This window comes from Onychostoma macrolepis, chromosome 08 (genome assembly GCF_012432095.1).
Source record: "Onychostoma macrolepis isolate SWU-2019 chromosome 08, ASM1243209v1, whole genome shotgun sequence".
In the NCBI taxonomy this organism is placed as follows: Eukaryota; Metazoa; Chordata; class Actinopteri; order Cypriniformes; family Cyprinidae; genus Onychostoma; species Onychostoma macrolepis.
This window is the reverse complement of record NC_081162.1, coordinates 5,130,329-5,141,720: the sequence shown is the minus strand read 5'-3', so window position 1 is coordinate 5,141,720 and position 11,392 is coordinate 5,130,329. Positions and strand designations below refer to the sequence as shown.

At 41.3% G+C, this 11,392-nt stretch overlaps 1 protein-coding gene across 2 annotated transcripts in view; it reads left to right on the top strand.

Annotated features, from left to right (window-relative positions):
• The window catches only part of disp3 (dispatched RND transporter family member 3), a 78,436-nt gene continuing 67,044 nt past the window's right edge, over window positions 1–11,392 (top strand). For both annotated transcript variants that reach the window (XM_058785818.1, XM_058785819.1), the window contains exon 1: window positions 1–284. The gene's annotated coding sequence lies outside the window, so the exon portion shown is untranslated. The remainder of the gene's footprint in view (window positions 285–11,392) is intronic.

Genomic DNA, 11,392 nt, shown 5'->3' with positions numbered 1-11,392 from the left:
GAGCACGCTCAACTCAGTGATGCTGTCAACATACAGTACAGAGACACAACAGAAGCAGTGCAAACAAACAGCTGCCAGCATAACGCAAAGCAAGCCAAAAAAAAAAAAAAAAAGAAATCCCTCAGTGACTGAAATATAAGGAGTCTTGTGGTACACTAAGATTTCATGAAGTAGTTTGTGGTGTTTACATTAAGAAACAAAGACAAGTGCTTTGACTGCAGGGCTGACTGACTCGCTGGCAAAAAGGAAGTGCAAACCTTCAGGTCCATCCACCAGTGACTCAGGTAAGACACTTCATTTTTAATTCACTTCAACATCATTCAGTCTAAAAGTAAACCGCCTTTTTGGTTGATATGATTGTAATCAGCTAAAACACAGACATTAAGATAAAAGAGTAAAGAAAGTGTCAGTTGTTCTCAAAGGTGTGATGTTTTCATCTCATTCAGCATCTAAAAAAAGCTGCTTCTAATAAGAAAACATGCACATGTTTGTTTTTTCTATTACTTTCCATTAACTTGTATTATTTTATTGTAAGGCAGTGCTATTTTTATTATCTAAACCTAAACATAGAAACCCTTCTGCATTTATATATTTTCCTAAACAATGCCTTTTTGACGAAAACCATTGGCTGGCCCTCATAATGCATGTGACTTTCAGGTTGTATCTTTGTGTGGACATCTGAAGTCTTTAAAAACACACACTCCACACTTCCAGATCTGCAAACTCTTACGCACCCGAATCATTCACCCTGTGCGAACCAGGAGCGCTGGATCTAATAGACGTGGCTGCTAGTGGACACATCCGTAAGCAAGCGCTGGCACTGCGCTCCAATCGCTTCATCTCTCATTCCCCTGCTGCCACACGCACATTCACACTCTCACACTGCCTTCGTAACATATTTAATAGACCTAAAGGAGACTGATTTTTCTTTGCCTCCAGTGCATCTCTGCCGTGTTTTGGAAACAGACGGGAGGTTATTGATACTTGTGAACTTTGGAGAGGGACTGAGTCACTGTTGTTCAGTCATAAACGATGCTCATCGTCGAGATTGATGCTCGTTTAAACTGTGGTGTCGCACACTTCACTCTTCAGTGTGTGTGGAGAAACGGAGGGTGGGATTCACACTGCATGAGGTGGTGAAGGAGGATGAGGAAAAAGGTGAGCAGAGGCAGGTGAAGAAAGAAAGAAAGAAGGAAGGGGAAGGGGGAGGGGGCCTTGACTATTTTTAGCTTGCATCTGATGAGAAGGTTATATAGTCTGCCACATAAACCTGAGATTGGGTTTATGTGCACATATAAACACAGTACCTTGGAAATGCTTGACAATATAATGAAACATTTGGAATAATTCAAAACGAAGGGGGTTTTGCATGAGTCTTATTATATTGATATTGATCGCTGACGCTGCTTTATTGAATTTCCTTTATGAAGGGACTTCTCTGTGCAAAAATCAATGTTTAAAACATCAGCATCCATAAACTCCAGTGCCATTGTGGAGCATGTTCAGGTTGATTCTTTTTATGCCGAACCAATCCAATATGAATGCCCGTGAGGGTCATTTCTGATATCTGCATTATGCATGGTCTGATGGATTGATGGGATATTTGATCATGTGCAAATCCACACGTTGAAACTTTGACTGAAATGTTATTATTAATGACCGCAGTGGAACAGTTTCATCTACCTAGGGAAGATAAGACATTTGCATCCGACTGTACTGTAAGTGTGCTCTTTTGAATGGATAGTTCACCCAAAAGTGACAATGATCAATAATGATTTACGATGTCATTCAAAACCTGTATGACTTTCTTTCCTGGTTCACAAAAGAAGAAGTTCAGAGGAATGTTCATGCTGCTCTTTTCCATACATCACAGCATATGACTCGTTTGAAGCCATACAGTAGTTGTTGTTTTTTTGCGAGGATATAAAAATTATGTCATTATTTTCTCAATCTCAGGGGTGTTTCTAAGATTTCATCAGTACTGAAAAAGTGTGTCCATATTTTGCTTCTCTGTTTGGATATAAATGATATAAATCATGTTTATCTGCAAAGTCATTTACAAGCAACATATGTAATAAAGAGTTGTTTTTCATCTTGAACAAACGATATGACATTTGCACGCTTTCTTACAATGGATAAATAGCCACCTCTTTTTGTGGCTATATACAAAATATCTAATTAGTTTAGAGTGAGAAACTCCTGCAAACGATTCAGTGACTGAGTGAACGGTCTGAATAGAATTAAACGGAATCCCGAACAATTTCAGACATTTTGCAAACAGATATTACTAATTAGTTACAAAAAAAGTGATTCATTTGCGAAACTTTCATCACTAATTCTAAACAACTGATCAAAAACACACATGACTTGACTGATGAAATATTATCAGAGAAAATGGTCTGTATATGTCAATCAAATTGAAACATAAGGATTTATCAGCAAAATTTTATGGGGGTGCACAACGGTATATTTCACTGGGGCTTGTGCTCCAGTAAACAGGGTCTAGCGATGCCCCTGCTCAGCCTTTCTTTTCTTTTTTTTCTGTGGGACACAACATAAGATATTTTAAGAAATGGTTACCAAAACTGGTTACCAACATTCTTTAAAATATTTTTTTGTTCCATGTTTTGAGTAAATGATGAAATTTTTGGATGAATATGAATTTAATGCTATCATATGGCTTTAAAAGACTTTTATAGAGCTTTTCATTTTTGGGAGAATTCCTATTTCATTTTTGGGGATTACCATTGACTTTCAATGTATGGAAAAGCGCAGGCCAGGTTGCCTGGGCACGTTGATGCATATGCTTTGGGAATGTCCAGATGTGCAAGATTTTTGTACATAGGGCAGTAGTTGTTAGATACATTTTCTTGTATGTTGTAACCTATTTGCTACTTTGAAAATAAATAAAAACACGTATGGAAAACCGCAGCTTGTACATTCTACAAAATATCTCCTTTTATGTTTCACTGAAAAAGAAAGTCATACAAGTTTTGAACGACATGAGGGTGAGTAAACAAATCTCTTTGTGTGGCCCTTTGAGAATTCTGTACACACTAATACGTTTCTGCATGAACAGAATTAGAAATGCATTCTCCAATATAAAGAGGTTTAAATAAAATAATTATGCAAATGTGGATAAGCGTTATAAATTAAAAGTACACAATAACAGTGTTTCAATACTCTGAGCTAACAGCAATCCCAGTAAGTAATCCCACCTCTGTTTTGAAAATGCCAACAAAATCCCTGGTTAATATTTGTTTGCAGACTATAATAGTTACACCTAATCTAAATATCTGCATGTTTGTTATTTTAATTCCTAAGGGTGATTCACCTGTGTTCTTGGCCTCATAGCAAATTAAAGTGAAGTGATCCTGCTTTAGATGATTATTTTAGCTGGTTATTGACAATCATCTCACGGGACATGAGAGGCGAAACAGAAGAAGAAAGAAATCATAATAAATAAAAATAAATAAACATTTAAAATAAAGACAACATGAGATGATAAGGGAATTATAATTATAATATTTAATCCAAATGTAATAAATGATCCTGTTTGTGAAGTGAAATTATTTAAATTATATTAACAATATTAACAATAGCTGCACATGCCATTAAAATCCTGATGGATCTCGCCCAAATTACTTCCTTCATAATATTCTGCTCAGCTATTAGGATACTATACTAACATACTTTTTCTGCAAAATATAATATACAGTGTGCACTATGCAAAACTGGCAGGATGCAACAGAGCAATGATTGTATTGGTTCCTGTATCCCATAATGCTGCTGACTTGACCTTGGGTTCGAGCCAAAGTTCCGAGCTCGGAGCCCTCCCCTCGGACCAAATACACATAAACTTTATTCTATTTATTATATGTAAGTGTGAACTCGTGAACTGTGTATTGAATTAAACAAGCAACATAGTGAAGTCATGTGCAGCATAGTACTACTTGATACGCGTATGGTTGCATAATGTATTCTGTTTTACAAACTTTATTTTACATAGCAGACAATCTACATTTTTTATCAGACATCGATCATATTGCCCTCTCACCATGTTTGATTCAGCAACTCTGGCTGTGTCTCTGTTATCTTTGCTTTACTTTAATTATTTAAAACACTGCAGTAGTGAACAGTGAACTCCCAGATAACCTTAGATATTTCAGAGTCTTTTATCACGTGTAAAAAAAAAACTCTTCAAAAGCAGAACTTGTGATATGAAAGAAAAAATATGCTCAATCTGTCAGCATAGGGCTCTCTGCGGGGCCGCAACCTTGACAGAGATTTGATTCCACACCATCCATCAGTCTGCTATGGCCTGAGGTTTCTCTCTAATGCTGAAAGTTTCATTTTAACCTTTTGGAGAAACGACAAGAGCTCTCAGATCCGATGCAGTGGGACACTCCAGCAAACTCCTCTGAAAACAGCCTGAGAGTCTCCAGCAGAAACATAGAGCTGTTATAGCATTGTTAGTCACAGCCTGAGGCGGCACGCCCACGTACTGTCTGATGCATATTCAAAAATCACAACAGTCGTCTCAAAATGGCATGCTCCGATCTGATTGGCTGGCTTCATGCAGTTTCTGGGAGTTGCTGTTCACAGGTGTTTATCAGTTCACCGAGAAACAAAAGTGCAGAGGCTGCAGCAGTGCTTCCAGAGGGAGAAGCATGTTCCAAATGTAAAACTAACTTTTATGCAGTTTGCTTTTTTTTTTTTTTTTTGTCTTTTGACAACAATATCCTGTAAATTTGGTCAATATTTCATTACGTCATATTCATTCATTTTAGCAAAATAATATACAGTGAGTTGTCTCTAAACAAGTTAATAAAATGAATTAAACCCAACATTCAAGCATTTTGTATTTTTATTTAAACATGTATCAACATTTAACCAAAACAACATGTTATCCTGATCTACTGAAATATGTATACTATGAGTACATAATGAGTGACACAATTTGTTTCAATGTGAAGTTGTTTCATTCACAAAGTTCAAACTAGTGTGTTAGTTCAAGATCACTTTTGAATTCAGGTCATTTTGGTCAGGGATATGCTGTAATGTGTTTAAATGCCATTAATATGTACAGGATGCATTTATTTAAATGTTTCTACTTCAAAAACATTGTTAGTGCATAGTTAATACCCGATGAGATCCTACCTGAGAATTTTTTTTATTTAAAATCATTTAATTATCATCATGATACACAGTCTTATGGAAGCCCGTTTCTGCCAGTGAATAAAAAAAGAAAGGTAATTGCGACTCTCATAATTCTGACTTTTTCTTGCAATTGCAGGTTTACATGATACAAACTTGCAATTCAGACTTTTTTTTCTCTTTTTCTCTCTCGTGTTACAGAAGCAGAGCTTACACAGAGTAAGTGCAAACAGGGGTGGTTTATTGATCAGCAGAGTAACAAATGGTAAATGGAGACTTTGAATGGAAACAACTGCTGAGATGAATCAGTAACGGAGGATATAATTGCCTTGCCAGGAACTCGTGCAATGGAGATATGCTCACACCTCGAAAGGAGACTGGTATATCCGCTGGAGATCGTTGGGGGAGACAGGACGATGGAAACAGGAGGACACAATGATGGAGACGAGACTGGAGGTAAGTAGAAACTCAGGTTAGTAACTGGTAATTCGTAGTAAAAGCTTGGAATGAGTCCACTTCACATAAACGAGACCGGACGTCTGACTGTGGTCAGGTGTGAGCTTAAATGGTGCGTGGTGATGAGGAGCTGATTGTGTACAGGTGTGTTCCATTAATACTCAGGTGGGGTGTGCGTTGTGATTGGCTGGCGTGGGAGCCTGGCTGATCTGTGACATTACCCCCCCCCTCTCCACGGCCCGCTCCAGAGGGCCGAGGGCCCCGACGGCGTGGTGGTCTACCTCTTCCCCTGGGAGCTGGCTGATCTGGGTAGGTAGAGTGAAATTCCTCAAGTAGGGTTGGGTCCAAAATGTAATTCCAGGGGACCCATGATCTCTCCACCATAGCCATAGCCCTCCCAGTCTACGAGGTACTCCAGCTGACCACCACGATGCTGGGAATCCAGGATCTCCTTAACCTCGTAGATGGCGCCATCCTCCAGAATCAGCGGGAGAGGGGGTTCCTCACTCAGACCAGGCTCTGTTGAGGGAGAGACAGGAGGGTGGTAAGGTTTTAACAGAGACATGGAATGTGGAATTGATCTTGTATTGTGGAGGGAGTTGTAATTGGAAAGTGACCGGGTTGATCTGCCTCAGAATGGTGAAGGGACCAACATATCTGGGACATAATTTTTTACAGGGCAGGCGCAATCTGATGTCCCTCGTTGACAGCCAGATCCGGTTGGTAATGAGGAGCTTCGGATCTACGAAGGTCCGCTGTCATCTTGCGTCTGCGCACTGCTCGCTGAAGATGGTGAGTATTGTCCCAGACTCTCTCGCCCTCTCGGAACCAGTAATCCACTGATAGTATTTATAATGGTTCCCCAGACCAGGGGTAAAGGGGTGGCTGGTAGCCGAGTACACACTGGAAGGGAGTGGCGGCGATGTTCGGCCAAGCTCCGAGAGTAAATGAGGACATCATCGATGTAAACCAAGACAAACCGGTGTAAATACTCTCGGAGCACCTCATGCATGAAGTCCTGGAATATGGAGGGGGCGTTGACAAGGCCATACGGCATGACGAGATATTCATAGTGGCCAGTAGGTGTTACAAAAGCCATCTTCCACTCGTCCCCCTCGCGTATCCGGATGAGACGCTGCGGAGGTCCAGCTTGGTGAAGATGGTGGCTCCGCGGAGATGTTCCAGGGCTGCTGGTACAAGAGTAAGGGAGAGAGTAAACTTGACAGTGATGTTGTTAAGTACCCAGTAGTCAATGCAAGGCCGCAAGCCTCTGTTCTTTTTGGCCAGAAAGAAGCAGCTTGAAGCAGCAGGGGACGTAGAAGGGCGGATGCAGCCTTGCTGAAGTGCCTCTTCGATGTACTCCTCCATGGCCTTCTGTTCCGGTAGAGACAGTGGGTAGATCTTCCCCTTGGGCACTGGCTCACCTGGTACCAGCTCAATCGCGCAGTCCCATGGCTGGTGAGGAGGTAATTGAGAGGCCCTTTTTGGGCAGAAGACGTCTCTGAAGGGGGCATAACAGGGGAGTATGTTGACAGATTGTTTCTCAAGAGGGCTTTCGATGGAGGTGGAATTCACAGCTATGGATTGGATCTGATGAGGGGCTGGTTGAGGAAGACATGGAAAACAGGCTGGGAAACACCGATTGCCCCACTTCAGGACTTCTCCCGAGCGCCATGAGATCTGAGGGTCATGTTGTGCAAACCAGGGTCATCCGAGGATTATATCCGTTGTGGATCCCTCCAGAACCAGTAGATGGAGTTGTTCTTCATGTAACAGGCCTACACGTAACTGAACGGGACCCGCACTGAGTCTCACATGGCTGCGGCTGATGGGTTTTCCAGTTATCGATTGGACTTGGTTGGTAACGGTTGGGAGGTTGAGCTGGCGGCAGAGGTTCCCTGATATGAAGTTCCCGGCGGACCCCGTGTCGAGAAGGGCATGGACTGGAATAGATATGGTGGAAGCAGTAAGTATTACAACAGTAGACAGTGGTTTCATTCTTTGCACGATGGGTTGAATAGCACTCACCATAAGTCGAGGAGGTCGAACAGGGCATGAAGATATTATGTGACCACCATTTCCACAGTAGAGATATAAGCCTTGAGTGAGTTGCCTCTGCCGCTCAGTGTCTGATAAGCGGGCATTGTCAGTCTGCATAGGTTCGTAAACTGGTTCTGGATGGCGGTTTGCTTCCTTAGGTGCGCTGTTGAGGAGTTCAACGGGTAAGTTGGGGTTGCTCTTCGAAACATGATTGCATGCGGGCGGAACAATGGATGGACAGTTGGATTAAGTTTTCTAAACCACAGGAATCATAGCCAGCGAGCTGCATCCGCAACCTGGGTTCGAGCCCCTGATGGTAGACGGTTTGAAGCAATCGTTCATTCCATCCACTGGCTGCTGCGAGAGTTCGGAAATGGAGGGCGTATTCGTTGATGAGTCTATTCCCTTGACGGAGATGGTATAGCGGCCAAAAACTTTGCGGAAAAGGGTGATGAAGCCATTGAGTGACTGGGTGACGGTGCCTGATTGTGACCAGATTGTTTCAGCCCACTGTATTGCTTTACCTGTCAGGAGGGATATGATGAAGGCGATCTTGGATCTCTCAGTGGGATACAGATTCGGTTGCATCTCTAGGGCTAACAAGCATTGTAAGAGAAACCTGTTGCACTCCTCCGCCACACCTGAGAAGGGTGCTGGTCTGGCCATGGAACTGGAGATCGAGGGTACTGAAGAAGTGGTGGTGCTTGTTGCAGAGGTGATCGGTGGTGCCGGCGGGGGTGCTGGAACAAGAACTCGTCGGAGATTGTCCACGAGCTCCTGGAAGGGGTCGGGATTACTCATGCTGACTTCGGTGTAGGTCCGGTCTTCTGTTACAGAAGCAGAGCTTACACAGAGTAAGTGCAAACAGGGGTGGTTTATTGATCAGCAGAGTAACAAATGGTAAATGGAGACTTTGAATGGAAACAACTGCTGAGATGAATCAGTAACGGAGGATATAATTGCCTTGCCAGGAACTCGTGGAATGGAGATATGCTCACACCTCGAGAGGAGACTGGTATATCCGCTGGAGATCGTTGGGGGAGACAGGACGATGGAAACAGGAGGACACAACGATGGAGATGAGAATGGAGGTAAGTAGAAACTCAGGTTAGTAACTGGTGATTCGTAGGAAAAGCTTGGAATGAGTCCACTTCGCATTAAACGAGACCAGACGTCTGACTGTGGTGAGGTGTGAGCTTAAATGGTGCGTGGTGATGAGGAGCTGATTGTGTACAGGTGTGTTCCATTAATACTCAGGTGAGGGTGTGCGTTGTGATTGGCTGGCGTGGGAGCCTGGCTGATCTGTGACAGTTGACTTTATAACACGCAATTGCGAGTTATTAAGAAATGTGAGATATAAATTCTGAGAACATATTAGTCCTTTCCCCCCTCAGAATTGGACTTCATAACTTCCAAATTGCGAGTTTATAGCTCAAAATTTCAAGAAAAAAGTCAGAATTATGAGATACAAACTCGCATTTGCGAGATAAGAAGTCAGAATTGCGAGTTTTCATCTCACAGTTCTGACTTTTTTCTTGCTATTGAGAGTTTATATCCTACTATTCTGACTTTATAACTCACAATTGCGAGTTTATATCATGCAATACTCAGAAAAAAATAAGAATTGTGAGTTTATATCCTGCTATTCTGACTTTATTTCTTTTTGTTGCGAGATGTAAACTCGCAATTACCTTTTTAAAAAAACAATTTATTCAGAGGCGGAAACGGGTTTGCATACATTCTTCATCTTGGATTCATTGTTGACCAAGTCAAAAAACCCTTAAGGTGATGATACACAGGGCAACTGTTGCCGGGCAACTTTATGCAATATTGACTCAACAGGCAACCAGGAAAGACAAAGGTCCCACAACCGATCTAAAGTATCCAGATAGAAATTTGTTGTCCATTCTCATGCCTAAGCAACATTACTCCAAAAAGGTGCCCCGTGTATCATCACTTTTACATATACATCCTCTCCAGTGATTTCCATGCTGCATTCCATTTACCTCTGAAGTCAAATGTCAGAGCTGGGATTGATGTCACACCCAAGTTGACCGCGATATGTTGGAAAACCAAGGTGGTCGTGTCTGTCGTTAGCAGTCAATAGAAATCCATAAAAAAGCATTATTTTACACATAATTCTGAAGTATCATGTCCACAGATAGAAGCTGGATAGTACTGTGTGCACCATTGAATATACTGAGACAGATCAACAGAAATAATAAACAATATATCACTACTGTTGATTAGCAGTGACAATAGTTGATCAGTCAGATGAGCCCATGGGCAGTCCTTAGCTGATGTGGGGCCCAGTGCAAGTTAGGGAGCAGGGCCCCCTCAAAGTGCGGGGCCCGGTGCAACTGCACCAGTAATACTGCCCAAAGGATGGCCCTGGATGAGCCATTCCTGTTTGCACTACTTAAGGCCCAAAGTAGTTTTTACATGTATGCTAGGCATCTATGTAAGGCATCTTTTTTACTAAGTAGCCTATAATTAATGAAGGCCAGTATCACTGATACCAATACTGCTACTGATGTCTCTATTCAATACAATTTCACTTAATTTTAGACATTAATTATAGCCATTTAACAGGCTTTGAAAAATATAACAACTTAACAGAACTTCAAACAATCTTCACATAAACTATGAATTGTATATGCAGAAACTTTGAATTGAACATAGATGAATCTCTGTTCAAAGCTACAAAAGTTAATCAGTGAAGAGCAGTGAGTGTTATCACCTTTTCTTTTGTTCTTTGATTTACATCAATGACAGGCCACAGCAGGTTTTACTTTAAAAGCAGTGCTGTCTCTTTAAAACCTGATGCATGTAATGCAGATATGACACATATCTGGATTTCTCCCAACTCTTTACAGTCATTTAGGACTTTTTAACTCATTTAAGACTGTGTTTGTGAGGTCACTCGCCAAAAAATGGCATTTTGACATAATGGTGTGTGTTTTTGTCCGTTGAAGCACTACTGCACCAGTACCGAATAAATTTCTTTTTCAAGTCTTACCATGCTTGAAAGCGTGATTAAATAGTCATTAAATACTGTAATGCTAGCCAAAGGATGAAAGGGAAAAAATGGATTGCTGCGTTAATTGCGTTAAATATTTTTAATGCGTTAAACTGAAAAAAATGTATCACACAATTAACGTGTTAATTTTGACAGCCCTAGTTTGAATGAAACGAGCAAGATTGCGGTGTTGTCATATGACAGACGTGAAAGAAGTGCTGGCCTCAAATACAAGGTGGTATGTTATTCAGTGCTACTAATGACGACAGTCGTTATCGGTAAATAACACACCTTTATTCAAGCTACTGACCAATCCCCACTGACTAATCAGAATCAAGTATTCCAGTGAGCGATATAATAATGAAAATTATGTCACATGGACTGTCAGCAAATCAGGACTAGTCAGTGTGTTTGTCAGTTGAATGTGGACAAGAGAGTTATACTTTCAACTTTAGAAGTATGTATTTGACGCATTTTTAAAGTGCACCATTATGCAATTTCGAATATTGCCTTTCATGCAGTGTGTAATGTAGCTATGTGAATGTAAACTGCACTGTAGCTTGTTAGTGTGGTAAACATCATGTCAAGAAAATATCTTGTCCTACACTGTGAAAGTAAATTTGTTTTATTTTCACTTCCAAAAGTTGAGGCTGCAAATAATCGGTGGTTTTTTAAAGTGGCTCAGTACCCGGTTTATTTGGACCAGCCGGCTCCGCTGAA